The sequence below is a fragment of the Podarcis muralis genome, chromosome 1 (assembly GCF_964188315.1).
Source record: "Podarcis muralis chromosome 1, rPodMur119.hap1.1, whole genome shotgun sequence".
NCBI lineage: Eukaryota > Metazoa > Chordata > Lepidosauria > Squamata > Lacertidae > Podarcis > Podarcis muralis.
The window spans coordinates 90297080-90312526 of record NC_135655.1 but is presented as its reverse complement, the minus strand read 5'-3'; the positions used below and the strand labels follow the sequence as shown (position 1 = coordinate 90312526).

Below are 15447 nucleotides of genomic sequence, written 5' to 3'. Positions count from 1 at the left end.
AGTGGAAGGTGCTGCACCAGCAACATCCTGTACCTGACATCTGCATTTTGCTGTGCTGTTACTGGGTGGGCACCTATTTAGCTCAGAGCCAGCCTCTCTCTGTTGCTATTGCTGCGTCTCAGCCCCCACCTATAAGAACATGCTGCTTCCCTAAATCCCTGTGGCCAAGTACTACTTCCCCCCTCACCTCACCAGCTGCATCTCCCATTGTATCAGGTAAAGGTAAAAAGTATGTCCAGGTTGCCCATCTGGCAGCTATTACCCAATCCTGACCAGTGATGTAAGAAGGCATCAGATTCCATCCCACCCTGTATTCTCGTAACACGCAGCATTGTTTCTGTTCCACTGCAGTTCATCTTCCGACAAAAACTACGTTATTTATCTTGCTGTCCATTATGGTGAAATGTTACATAATTAATTACGCTATTCCTCATCATTCATTTCAATTCAGAAGAAACCCAGTGTAAATTGGGGGGAGGAAAGTCATAAATTACATAGCATTACATACTGTTTGTGGACTGAAACCAACAACTGCAGTGGAGACCTTTCCAAACATTTTTGAGCTTTTCACTCTGATGGTTAAGGGAGATTTTTTTTAGGAGCCAGACAGTCTATACAATGGTAGATAACGTCGGCAGCCAGCTCCCACAATCTTATTGCTGAATTAAAAGGGTGTCTGAATATGTAACCGCAAACAGTGATATCTCTGGAAAACTGAAGGGCAATTTAACATTGGTTAGCTTTGTGGTCAACTCTGAAAGCAGGTTTAGGCCATCTATCGTAAGGTTCCCTACATGAGTAAGTAGCTCATTATGCTTAAGTTTCCAAGTAAGAAAGATCACAAGCCTTCTGAGTTCTGGCTCACATGAGCAATTCTCGCCTTACCCAGCAGTGGAGTCATGGAGTTTTTAATTAAATCATGAAGCTAAATAAAATAATAGGAGAGCCGCAGAGCAAAGGGACTCTTGCAATTCCTATTACTCGTTTAGTTCATTGCCTTTGCTCATTCCAAACAATGCCATTCATCACCATTCAGGCAAAAATTACAGTTTGATTGCAGCAGAAGGCAGTTGTTGTTTTGGAGCAAAGGGATCCTGTGTTTAGAGCTGCTTCTGACACTGCAAAAAGGAGCAAGTCTACTTTCTATTTTTTTCTACTAGTTTTCCACCTTTTCGTACAACATGAACTAGGTGCAGAGTTATTCAGAAATGTTATTGTAAGTGCTCACAAGTGCCAAGAGGGAAGTTTAGTTCTTGGTTGTACCGCTGTAGGTAGGAGCTCCCATGACTGAGATCACCTCCAGTTGACTGTCACTATATTTTGCAGGAGAGATTAAAACACAAGCTAGAAATATAGGTTTGCGCAATTAATGGGGATTAAAGTGCTCTGTCGTCCTGGTGCAACAAATCCATCTTAAAACAACACAAGACTTTTTGCAGTTCGGAAAGTAAAACTGTGTGGTGTATGAAGATTAATGGGAAGATGTGTAACTACCACACAACAAATTAAAATGATGGTGAATGCTCATTGTTGCATAATCTCCCCACTCAAATTGAGCACTCAAATGAAGACAGAGCATATTCTAACTGCTGTGCAAGCTTCAAATTGGGATGAACGCTCAATAGACAGGTAGTCTGGAGGAGTGCTAAGTGTTTCCTGCATACAGAAAACTAGATGTTAGAGAGGAGGAGTCTAGCCTGGCTTTTACCCTGACAGACTAATTTTCAGCATGCAGGAGTTTTATTTATTATTTATTGACAGTGCTGAGGAACATTCTGTCATGGGAGCTCTACCAGCAGTCTAAAGAGGTACAGCCCAAACACACAGGTTTTCCTGTCAGAAAAGGACTGTTGAAATTGAAAAGCAGTACATTATTGAGGAGGTTTTTTTCTTGGAGATTGCACTGAATCAGTCTCACCCCATTGATCGAAATATTTGTTGCTCCATCCTATGGCTGCCAATAATTTTTGACTCTTTTCTGTGTGATGTAATGGCATCACAAAGCAGTGTGGGTGTGGTTACTGCAATGCAGCCTCTCGTTTATAAGGCAGATGTTTTCATAGGTCCTGATCCAGGAGATCCTTTGCACATAAATCTTCATGTTAAGGAACTTTTGAATAGCTGCTGCAGAACCCTCACATCTCACAGAAGGTTCTGAGGTGCCTCAGACTTCAGCTCATTGTACAGCAACCTGTGCCAACCTGGCGCCCTCCATTAATTTTGGACTACGACTCCCATCAGCCGTTGACTGCCGTAGAAGAAGATACTAGTGGACAAATTTGTTTCCCATTATCGGTCTCAGAGGAACACTTTAATAAGGACCTTTGCTTTGTTTGTGATTGATGAAGTTTTCTCCACTAGTTAATTGCAGATGGTGAGGTTTTGGAGTGTCATACAATTGGGCGGGGGGGGGGGGGGAATATTAAAGCAACTCGACTGCACCATGTATCCCAGCAATAAAAGTGCATCCATAGATTTTGGAAATGATATCCTCTGAGGAAAAGCCTTTGATTTTGTAGGACATGAGCAGCTTTGCTAGTGAAGGGATATTGTCAGACAGCTTTCCATCCTCACTAGCCGGCCTTACTTCCTTCCCCATCCCCTGCCAATAAATGTGTAGAATCTATTCTTTTCCATTCCCTTGCTGGATCTGAAAAGAATAGGCTTTTGCCTCTATTCTCTTTTACCTGCTGTAGGCCTAGCCATTGAATTCAGAGATAACCTGGCTCTGTGCTGTGAATTTGAAAAAGTTTCTTTTGTGGCATGTCTTTATGGAAGGCTACGATAACTGCCCTCTGATGGACGAGCATGGGAAGCAATACTGGCTTAGCATTTGGCAGAATCGAAGCGGATTCCCCTGTCCTCTTCAGATGCAGGGTTTTTCCATCTCTTGGATCTGACTGCTTCTGATTTTGCATTCAGAGAGAGTGCCACTGCTACGAGGGCGACAGCGAAATGGAAGATGTGTCCAATATAAATTGCTTCCCGTTCTATTGCTGCTCTTTTTATTAATTTCCATGCTGGCTGATTTTATAGCTTTCTGAGCCTTTTATTTCCTTTTTCTCGAAGGACATTTCTAAGCATGGAACCTTGTTTCTGATTTCTTTTAAAGGAGCATTCTAGCATTCTGCTGCCATGGCTGAAAGCACAGGAATAAAACAGCCCCCATATATTGGAAAAGAATATTGCAGAACTAGCTTTGTGCCTGCCAGCATGTGATGCAATTGAATCAAAAACGTGGGGAGGGGTTGTACTGAAGGAGACCTGGCCAGGCCCAAGTATATTTGTGCTCCCCTTTGGCAGGAACCCAACCCACCCTCGAGCTTTTAAAGCATTCATCAATGCACATTTATCTCTCAGTGACTGCTGCATGAAGGGATGGGCATGCATGCATGCATGGGCCATATCACAAGTTGAATAACGTGAGCAGAACTTTTACAAATGCAGTGTGTTAGCGTCTGAGTGACTCTTCTGTGAGCAGAAGGGTTCCTATCAATCTCTTGGGACTGAGGTCCAGTGGAGGCTCCTGCTGGAGGAAGGAGAGGAGAAGGCAGAGTGTTCATTGATTCCCATTGCACCAGGTCTCCTCCAACCCTCAACCCTCCACAGCAAATATACAGGAGGTACAATGGGAAGGAGGAACCAGCAAAAATCACCCAATGCCTTTCTTCCAGCAGGTGTGTCCTCAGAGGAGTCTTGTTCGTGAGAACGCTGGATCCAGTGTAATGTTTTACGTTAGAGTGGGTCCACACATTCGGGTGTCAGTTATTAACTAGTATGTATTCAGTAAACAAGTGTAGAGAAATCACGTGCATGTGTGCATGCATGTGTGATGCAATCCACTCCACTCCACCCCACTCCACTCCACTCAGGGCTGTCTTATGCATATGCGGTGCTGGGGTGCAAAGATCTGCCCAGTCCCAGACGTGCAGGAGGGCGGAGCCAGCTGGCTGCCTCAGCGTCTCATTGCCTTGTTGCCCCCGAACTCGCGGTGCAGAGCCACCTGCAGCAGAACAGCCTGCCGCAGTTCTCCGACCGACGGGCTCTCGGCCTGGTGCCCCTGAGAGCCCGGTGCCCGGGTGCCCCGCACGCCTAGTGCCTATGGGTAAGATGGCCCTAAATCCACTGTTTGCTTAAGGCTGGGTTCCACACCTCTTTTTGAATCAGGCAGTTTGAGTGCTGGGTTCTTTCAGCATTACTGTTGGGCAGCAATGGGGAATCTCTGGCTCACCAGGCCATTTTGTCCAACTTCCCAAGCAATACCCACCACACTGCATCTGTGGGCGGGTAAAGATGTGGCTCTCTGTCAAAATTTGCAAGCCTTTTAATCCTCACCATAGACCTCATGGCATAGGAAGTGACAAGAAAAAAGTTGCAGCTACAGAAGTGGCAACCACATACCTCTCATCCTGGGACTTGTCTGCTCTTAGGTTGTGTGACACTTGTGTTTTAAGTATCCCTCAAGACTTAGAGCTCAATCCAAAACCAATATCTGCTGGGATGAGGGAGTTTGAATTTGGCAGATCTTGGGCTCAGCCAGTGGAACTTACGCCGGTTGTCTATCATAAGGGATAAACTGCAAGAGCATTAGAGAAGAGTGGATTACGGTAAATAAACGAATAAAATAAGTAAATAGCTACTGTGGGGGAACCTTTGGCCCTCCAGATGTTACTGAATGACAATTCCCATCAGCCCCTGCAGGCATGGCTGATAGCCAGCTGTGATGGGAGTTGTAGTTCAGCAATATTTGGAGGGCCATAGATTGCCTCACACCTGTTTTACTAGTATGCGCATGCACACACCCCATGTGCCTACCTGACTGTTTCTCATGCCCCCTGTCACAATCCCTTTTCTATACCTACAGGTTTGGACATTTGCTGAGTGATACCCTTTTTTAAAAAATGACAAAAGCACCGGTAAGCTAAAAGGCAGAGAGTATCATCAAAGGAGTTTAGTTAGTCCTTTCAATCCATCTGTGTGCAAATACTGGCCTTTCTCAAAGGGTCCCTGGCTTTTATGATGGCTTCCCTGGAACTTCCCTCTATCTAAAGTCTATGGGTCAATACAGTGGTACCTCGGGTTAAGAACTTAATTCATTCTGGAGGTCTGTTCTTAACCTGAAACTGTTCTTAATCTGAGGTACCACTTTAGCTAATGGGGCCTCCCGCTGCTGCCGCACCGCCGGAGCATGATTTCTGTTCTCATCCTGAAGCGAAGTTCTTAACCTGAGATACTATTTCTGGGTTAGCGGAGCCTGTAACCTGAAGCATCTGTAACCCGAGGTACCACTGTACAGTGGTACCTCGGGATGCGAACAGGATCTGTTCTGGAGCCCCATTCACATCCCAAACAGAACGTAAGATGCGAAAGCACGTCTGCGTGTGCGCTGGTCGCGTTTCGCCGCTTCTGCCAATGCGCGTGTGGCAAAACCCGGAAGTAACGCGCTCCATTACTTCCGGGTTGCTGTGGAGCGCAACACGAAAATACTTATCCTGAAGCGTAATTATCCCGAAGTATGACTGTAATGTCATAGCAACAAGAAGTCATTAAGTGGGACACTGCCTATGGGGAAACCCAATTCTGCCAAGTCTTGGGCTCCTGTTTCAGAAATCCTGAGCTCTTCTGCTCCGTGATCTTCCCAGTTAGCAAAAGATCCTAAAGTCCATCAGCTGTCATAAAGTAACCGTGCGGCCATTTCACAGAGCCATGCTGCTTAACTGAGGGTTGTTTCCCCCCTTTCTCTCTCCTCAGTTCAGGCTCAGGTTTAGGGTGCTCAGTTACCAAAACATGGCACAGCCACCTTTATGCATAATGCTTGCTGAAGCTGATAAAAAGCTGTAGGTTTTTCGGAACAGTGCAGAGCTGGGCAATGTGCCACAAAATATGGTTCCTCCAGAATAATTTCATTCAAAATGTTTTCATGTTTAAAAGTAAAATTATGTTCTAATTAGGAGGCAGAACACTTGTAAAGGTTAGGCAGGATGACAGAATAAGATTACAATGCATGTCTTGCTGCTCCATTTAACTTCTTGCTCCTGATCTTAATTAGGAAAGGCTGTTTTCACTGGGGGTGATTCCTAGGATCTGGCATAGGAGGTTGCCAGCTGGCATGCCCTCCTGCCAGGAACCCCAGATCAGGCAAAGGGCACGTGGCTTTTTGCCTTCCTGCATCATCCTCAGTCACCTGGACAGGAGGCAGACTTCGCAGTGAGAGTCAAGACTGCATGGTGGTTGCTGTGGGGCATCCTGCTAGCAGCTTCCTTTCCTTATATGGTAAAAATGGCAAAAGAGGAAACAGGGGACGACGACTTTTCCTCCTCTCTCTCTCTCCCCTTTTCCCTCCCCTTTCCAGACCAATCTTATCAGGCCACATCAGTGACATATAGATTTAAATGAACCAATTGCAACTCTCCTTTTTCAACAATAGGTTTCTCCTGCCATCTGTACAGCAGACCCGTGGATGGGGAAATTGTCAAGAGGCAGTGACTAGCTAGCTAGCAGCACAGTGTTCTAGGAATTGTGCCCCTTGTGCATTTCACAGCTCTGGCCCCACAAAGTCAACCAATGGGCTTCATAGTTAAATGGGGATTTGATCCTTTTTGACCGGTTCCTAGTCCAGCGCTCTAACCACTGCACCATGCTGGCAACCACACTTCTCCCCCCCCCCCAAAAAAAAAGAATCCTAATAGTAAGCTGAAGGGTGTGTGTGATTTTCATCAGGACTGTAGCATGCATGTGGACGTTTTCCCCATGCCTGGTGTGTGTGTGTGTGTGTGTGTGTGGAGAGGAAGGAGAGTTATTGGGAAGGGAAGAGCAAAACCTTCTCCCAGCACTGCAGTCTTGATAAAAATGCGCTTGCTTGCACACTCACTCATATACAAAATTTTACTATTCATTTTCTTTTTTTAAACCACACATGGTTTCTAATAATACCGTTAAAGTAGCATCTAATTTACTCTTTTTAATTTCATGCATCAGCAAAACCCTTAAAAGCTTATCTTCACTGTCATGCCAGTGTTTAATAGACTTTGGGAGTGAAGATCAGTAGGGGAACGGGCTTGCACAATTCTTGATTTGTGTTACCTTGATATTTGTGTGCTGCTTTTTCTAACAACCAAGCTGAGCCCAAAGCAGTAACCAATCATTAACCAAATAAAAAGCAGCATTTTGATCACAATAATCAAATCAGCATATACGGTAACATATTATAAATAAAGAATAACAATTCAATATAAGCAAATTTAGTTCTACAAAAAACTGGCACTTACTTGCATTTCTGTCATTTTTTGTTATGGTCAATTTTACCCCTAGATAATGTCCAAAATAGTTCCCCCCCCCCCCCATTTTTTTCTCCTTCTGAAGAATTTGTTTTTGTTGTTTTTTTATTACATATTTCAACACAATAATTTTTTAAAAAATACATCATCAAGCCAGATTTTTTCATAGTTGTTTTTATATTAGTTTATATTCCTTGATGTTAACCAAATCCCTAGATACTTAACCTTTCTTCTGAAGACTTTGGAGCTTGCAGCTTTGAAGTAATAGCAAAATCTATTCCCACCAAAAGCAGTTGGGTGGATGGGGTTAGTCTGGGAAAATCCAAGAAAAGTTTCTCCCAGTAAAATGTTCAGCCTCACTTTTGGGTATTTTTTTAGAAAAAGGGTTAGGTGGATAGAGAAAGATGCACCCATTTGTGCATAAAATCTAGCTGGGTCTTTAGATAGCACCTAGGTAAGCATTGAGAGGAAGACCTGGGATCTGGGTCTGGGGTCAGTCATAGCATTAAGGTTGTCAGATTTTCTGCCAAGGTTGCGGGGGGGGGGGGGGACTGTAAACTTAGGTGGCTCTGTTCATGTGCCCATGCCTGATATGCCTTTTCTTGAGTCACAGATGCAGAGAGCTTAAGCAGACTTAATTTGTAGGGCAATTCGGATTGTATCAGTGATGCTATTGCCAAGGGCACTGATCTATGGCACATCTCCCAGGTAAACTGCTTAAGAGAGAAAAATACAAGAATGCTGGTGAGTTCTACATTGCATTAAATTAAACAGCAGCATGCTGATAGAGGTAATCAAATTTTGTGATTATTTTACGATACGCCCATTGCAATTTAAACAAATCCATTACCCAACTTGTCAGAAGGTCTTTTTGTGCAAACAAGCTCCCTTGCATGAGAGACGTTTTGGGGAGACCCGGAAGGACCAAATTATATGTGATGCAAAACCCTTAATTTGGTGGTGTGTTTTTTTAAAAAAAACCCCAACAGCAACAACTGTAAACCATAGCTACCAAAAAGGGGCAGAATAAGAATCGCAACTGCAGAACCCTCTTCCCCACACCATAGTCCCAATAAAAACATCACCCCCTGAAGCTGCTATTTGCAGTTGTTAAAAGATATACACCAGAGGTAGGGGAGTTTGGATTTGATATCCCGCTTTATCACTACCCTAAGGAGTCTCAAAGTGGCTCACAATCTCCTTTCCCTTCATCCCCCATAACAAACACTCTGTGAAGTGAGTGGGGCTGAGAGACTTCAGAGAAGTGTGACTAGCCCAAGGTCACCCAGCAGCTGCACGTGGAGGAGCGGAGACGTGAACCCAGTTCCCCAGATTACGAGTCCACCACTCTTAACCACTACACCACACTGGCTCTCAGGTAGCTGAATTGATGCCCTCCAGATGTTGTTGGATCACAACTGTTATCAGCCTTAGACAGCATGGGCAGTGATTAGGAATTATGGAAGCTATAGTCCAACAGCATCAGGAGGACACCACATTGGCTACTCTTTATATGGGCTATGCCAAGCTGTGCTTTTAATGTCACATTTAGTTGGTCCCTAAGGATGGTAGGGTACCACTTTACCTCATATTTCACCACACATCTGCCACTTACATTGGTTTTAAAAAAATCTGTAACAGTATGGTACAGGTGACCATGTTCACCCCAGAACAGTTTGACTATCTGTACAGGGTTTTTTTTAATAACTGCCACAATGTTGGTGTCTCTTTGGAACAGTGCTTAATTCTTAAATTATAGGCAACATATAGGTTCTGCGCAGTAAATGGGAACTGGATTGGGAATTGGGCTCTTTTATAATTGTATACTGGTGAGTCTGGCAGTTAGACATTGTGCTTAATATGCTCTTTGCTCACTCCCAGAGACAAACTAATATAGTAGAATGATCCATGGCTTTTCTGGTAGTTTGGTTATGAGACTCCTTTTATGTTCTCAGATATCTGATTACTGGAAAGTATACTGAATAATAGGTGATGAGTGGATTGCTGTTCAGTTGCTGACCGGAAGGAGGGGTGCAAGCTACCATCCACTCATCTTAGGGACTCTGATCTAGATTACTTTTCTACTCCTGAAGATAATCAGTTGTATATGGCACAGTATACATACACACTGCATTGCATCAGCAGGTATGGTAGAATTAGAAGTTTATTAATAAATATCCAGTTTGCTTATACCTGTGGATGTTAACTAAAATCCATACATGATGGTAAATAAAATGACATTTTAAAATATTTTATATTTGCTCACTTAGAAATCTGCATGATTGCCGTTTTACTGATAGTATATCAGCAGAATCCTGATAAGTCTCAGCTTTAGAATGAAATACTAAAGGCCAGGGTGGGGTGAGGGGCTGAATGTGATCAAACTGCTTCATTCAGTGCCCTGCTAGGCACTCAGACTGGCAGTAAGCAGTTTTGCACTCACCAGCCATTTTCTGTTTTTGTTTTTATTTAAAAAACTTGATTTCTCTCCCACTGTAAACAAGTGGAGAGGATTTAACCATGCCAGCTTGGGGGCATTTGGGGGGTCTGTGAAGGTGCTAGTTTCTTCAGATCCAAACCTTACCCTGGTTCACCCCAGCAAACTCCCAAATACTCCCTCCTGGTGCAAGAGTGCAACTATTTTGCAGACTTGTTTTCCCATTCAGTCTTTCTGAGAAGCTTTGGGGTCAGGCACAACCAAAGCACAGGCCAAACCTCTGTCCGAAATGGTGCCTCATTCCCAGCAAAGAAACAAGCTGCTCAAGTGAAATTCAGATGGCGTTACAATGCTTGGATATGGGCGATGCCAGAACCCTGCTGCCTGCTAACCACCCAGGGATGTCTTTGGAGCTGAGACAATGTCCCTCCTACTGATGTTGAGCATGCTGGAGACTTTGCATGTCAACCGAGAAGCAGTGCTTACCAGAAGTGAAGACTTGGAACTACTGGAGAACTTGCTATCCAAATGGCACAGTCATCTTGCCTGCTTTATCTGCAGTTAAAAGCTAACAGTATCCCCAAAGTGATGTCTGAGAAATGAAAGTCTCATGGTGCTGATCCAAAGGTTACAGCCTCCATATGGAGGCTGCCTGAAACCACTCTTCTGCGATGTTGCTCCACAAGAGGGCTGTGAGCCAGGCTGGTCTTTGAAGCCTGAATGCTTTGGAGGTTATTTTAAGGACTGGTTGCACTCATATAGAACCTGCTCATGCCATAGGATCTGCCTCAGAGGTGCTATTGCTCTGGTTCACCATTAAAGAAGATCAGGCTGTTGGGTACCATGGACAGGGCCTTTTTAGTGATGTGCCTGCATCTCTGGAATTGCTTTTCTTAAAAATGTTTTGTAGCCCCATCTTAGGTAGTTCTTAAATGGACTCCAAAGGCCTTTTAATTTCATTGAGCATCTTTTGGCTTCTTCCTGCTTGCTCTTTACTTATAAAATCTCATTAAAGGTTACATAAGGCTCCTTACAATCCTCCGCCTACCTGCATTGCTGGTGGTCCTGTCTATCTATCTATTGATCGATCAATCAATCAATCAATCAATCCACCCACCATGAAGCAATGTTTTCACTTACCTTGTGCTGTGATTCACATGGAGTTGTGTTATTCAATGGGTCCAACAGCATGCATTTGCAAATGCACATTGGATCATTGATGTCAACCAGATCCATGTGTATCATACGATGGCATGACCAAAATTAGTTTGGGGTGGCGGCTGTTGTCTGCCTAGGAGGGGGAGATGCATTAGGAGATAGTCTTCACTCTGTATAACTTCTGTGTCTTGATATCAGATACTTTAAAACATATGTGCTCTCTCTGCTAGATATATAGGTTAAATATCTAGGAGAAGGGCCATAAAATTGAGGGCTCCCTGCTGGATGCTCTTAAGTGATGCTGTCCCACTGCCAATTTACTGCTGAGATTTGAGAAGCATCAATTGTGGGAATTAGAGAGGTACAAGACCAGGCACACTTTATCTGCCCGCTGCTAGCCAATGCTGCAGCAAAGCCATCTGCTCTGGCCTCTGCTCCTTACATTCTGCTCCCCAGAGTCATGTTTGGCATTATGTCACAAGGTGCTTTGTTCTCTACTAATTGGGAGCTATTATTCCAGGAAGTAGATGATAGAGGGAGGTGCAGGGTAATGTGCCGTGGAACTGCTCCCCCTTCCAGTCCCTTGGGCCAGTGCCGCATTTAACCATGTGGAATGCAAGAAGGGAGCAGGCAGAGGTGTCAACTGAAGTGGAAAAATGCAAGCAAAGCAGTTTTCTCCCAGGCATGGAGTCAACCATCTCCTCTTCGACAATCTAAGGAACCCGCTCTCCAGAATCAAAACGCTATGCTAGCTAATCCCTACAGGAGCAGAGTGAACAACCTGTGCTGCAGTTTTTGATTTTTGCCATTGCTTTGAGATGTGCCCATTATCATTGGGCGCCTGACATACCAGTTCAGCTCAGGCCTGTGGTGATTTTGTAGGCTGCTTTGCTCATTTTATAAGTCCTTTCCAATTTGTGCTGAAATATTTCTCTCTATCTCTCTTTTCCTCTCCCCTCCTACCTCTCTCTTCATGTCTTGTTTGTCTGTTTTCATCCTCCTGATGTTCCCACTAATTCTAATAAAGCTGGGCCAGGCAGGCAAGCAGGAGGCAGACTTGGGAGGAAATAATTTATTCCAGTGAGGCATAATCCTCTAAATATGTCAGATTCTTTGCTGTGGTGCGGGTGGGGAGGGATTTTGAATAGAATAGAAGATGGGCAGCAGCTTTATGAGCCAGCTAAGTACAGTACAGTGTCACTGGAATGGAAGTCATTTAAATATTTTTCAGTGATTTTGGTGCTGGTGGTGTCAAATCTGTCACGTACTAGGTTCAAGGGGAGATGGGGAAGAAATAATGGTCTGTGGGCAGGAGTCCTGTTGCTTGCCGAGTGCTTGTCAAAGAACAGTGTGCTTGTGATGTGTGTGTGTGTGTGTGTGTGTGTGTGTGTGTGTTTAAACAATTTTTGAGTCAGGCGAATTAGCAAATGTTATGTAAGCAATGAGATTTGTTTCTCCCAGGAGTCACGTGGATTGATGTAGCAAAAAACTCTGACTGGTGTCCACAGAGGCTTATCAGCTCCGGCTAAGCTATAGGACTCATTCGAACCTTCAGTTTCTTAATATTATTATTCCATTTATACCCCACCTTTGTTCCAAGGAGCCCAGAGTGAAATACATGGTTCTCATCTTCCCCATTTTACTCTCAGAACAACCCTGTGAGATAAGTTAGGCTGAGAGGTTGTGTCTGGTCCAAGGTCACCCAATGAGCTTCATGGCTGGGTAGGGATTATCTCTACCCAGATATCTCAGGCCTTGATACAGCCATCTTGCAAATTAGCCCAGGCACAATTGCATCCCATGTGAGAAGCTTACAGAAACTGGGACATAATCTGCTGTGAAAGGGTTCTTAAAATCTGAAATCTGGGGAGATGAAGTGACATAAGAGGTCTGCATGCATATATCTACACCACTTGAATTACCCTCATTTGATGGATCACAGCTAAATGTGCGAACTGATTCAACCGAAAAGAAAATTTAGGTGACCTTTCATCTTCAGTGTTCTGAAAGTTCTCTTGTGTGATGACTCATTCAGGCATGGAGATTGGCTCCAAATGTGGTCCAGTGAGGAACATGAGCTCCAAAGTGCATGGGCAAGAGACGTCTGCAAGGCAATTTGTAAGAAGCCAGGTAGTATTCTTAAGCTCCTCAACAGTCTGTAAGTTATTAGTGATTAGGCTTGGAACTCTACCACAGCAACAGCAGGTATTCAGCAGCTTTTACAAATTTATTGTCAACTGTCCTTGATACTCAAAGCACAAATCACACAGCAAGCCTTGCCACATCTAAACATATCCAGGCAACTTCTTAGGAAATGAAGAAGCCCTCATACAGGTGGTTCTTTTCTGGACCTTCTGGTTAGATGGGGGTTCCTAGCTGGTGTCTAAGCTCTCAGCCCCCTTCTGAATTCTATTGTCCATTGCATGGTTTAGGATGAAGTCCTTTTTTTCTTTGTTTTTCATTTTATACACACATAAACATAAAACTTACGTGTTTACTACTAAATGCAACAATGATGAGAAAAAAGGCCTTTCCCTTGCAAGCTCATTATATTATAAACTCTCCAAATGCAATTCATCTGACAGACTGGTGTGGTTTTTTGTCAGGTGTATTCTGCAACATGTCACTGACACAGCAATAGTGCATTAGTAGTGGATTTATATTGAACCTTCCACACATCAATCCCCTATCCAGCTCTATATGCTTCCCCAATGTTATTGCATTATTGCTGCCTGGAGGGGCACTGTAGCACAGCAGTCTGGTTTCATGATTAATTTTGATTGATTTTACCTACTGTATGCTTTTTGGAACGTGTATGTATACGGCTTCGAAAGCTTGGTGATTAAGTGGTGTAGAAATAGCGGAAATAAATAAAAGCAGGACAAAAAAAAATTAAAATAAACCAGGACATTTTTTTTGTATAAAAAGTTGTAGGATTTCAGCAGGAAAGTTATGGGACATGCTGCGACTGGGAACAAAGCAGTATTTCTGCCCCAAATCTTTTCCAGGTGCAAACAATGTTAAAAGTGGGATCATTTATAATGGCTTGATACCACAACGAGCACACAAATAATAATGAATGCACCATCAACATGACATCTGGAGCAGCCAAGAATCTCAAATTTATATCAGCAACTAGAAGGCTTAAAATAGTTCCAAACTATATTTCTGTTCCATTTGATGGGTAAAGACCAGGGCTTTTTTTCAACGGAACTGAGTTCCGGCACCTTTCAGGTGGGTGGCAGTGCCATTATAAGAGAAGGAGGGAGGCATTCATGCTGAATACCTCTTTTTTTAGAAAAATAGCACTGATAAAAAACAACCAAGTTTTCTCAAAGTGTTATTTTCTGATGTCTTCCTTCTTTTAATCATAGCATTGCAGTAAGCTCAGTGAGGTAATGTGCCATGTTTATTAAATCACTCTTGTTCAGTTGGCATTATCTGAGTACACTCACAGTACACTGAGTTGTTGTTAGCTTCTTTTTTTGCTGTACTTAGCAGATTTCTTTTCCAATTACAATGTTCTGGGTGTATAACATTTTTAAGATATCCTAGAAGAATTTGCAACAGACTCACTGGTATATTGTATAAAAATCATATTTTGCATAATACTAACAATTTCCCCCCATAAACTTCTGATTTTCTTTCCACATAGGCACACACATATAGCCTGCTTTATGTTTCTAGCATGTCTTGCTGGCATTTGGATAGATTTTTGTGAGGTGGTGCAGAGTCAAATGCCATCAGCGTGACTTCTTATTAAAAATTACTTTTATATTTACACAAAGTGATATGCCAAATTATTTGAAGACAAAGAACAGCAGGATAAATTGGACATTTATAAAGTTTTTGAGACCTGGTATAAGGTCTGGGGGCGGGGGGAGTGTAGATTTTCTGTTTGGTTTCAGACTGAATGCTGATAGTGTTGCAGCTGTGATAAGCATCTATTGGCAAATCACTGTGACAACACCAACATGCCAATTCACATAGTCCCAGGAGCATTATTTTAACGTAGTGGGAAAGATGAACACACATATGCATAAGTGCAAGTGTGTATCTGATTATTTTTTTAAAAAAATAAATAAATTTAAGTCAGAGAGACCATACGTCCTGACTCACTGACATATCTAGCACTTGGCTTGCTGGTGTGTCTATAGTTTGCATAGCACCAGGTTCACACTGTGGGAGAAGAACTCACAGCGACTGCTTCAGTAGCTGCAACTTGCTGGGAGTAATTTCCATTGAATCTATAGAATCGTACTATGAAACTTCTTCACTGACAGATTCCCACCTCTCTCTATGCCAGTGCTGCTCTGTGGTGAGCCATCTTTGTTCTCTGCTAAACGTTCACCTCTCGTGCTGTCTTTATTCTGTCTTTCCTGGCAGATCAAGTTGTACCCTTTGATCACACAAGAAATGCTTCTTTGCCGTTACCTGCAGCCTTCCCCAGAGAGAACAGCAGAGGAGAAATAATTAAAGCATGAAGAAAATCAAGCATCTCAAAACAAGCCCTCCTAGGCTCGGAGAGGACCAGGTGAGGTTGTGAGCGGATAAGAGAAAATAACCTTAGGGAAA

The 15447-nt window shown here is 43.3% G+C and overlaps 1 protein-coding gene across 2 annotated transcripts in view; it reads left to right on the top strand.

Annotated features, from left to right (window-relative positions):
- LOC114603832 (uncharacterized) overlaps positions 1 to 15447 on the top strand; it is a 71741-nt gene that overhangs the window by 36361 nt on the left and 19933 nt on the right. The window contains exon 2 of one of the 2 annotated variants that reach the window (XM_028743164.2): positions 15313 to 15406. The gene's annotated coding sequence lies outside the window, so the exon portion shown is untranslated. Of the gene's footprint in view, positions 1 to 15258; positions 15407 to 15447 lie in introns of both variants that reach the window. The other variant, XM_028743155.2, reaches the window with a different exon arrangement.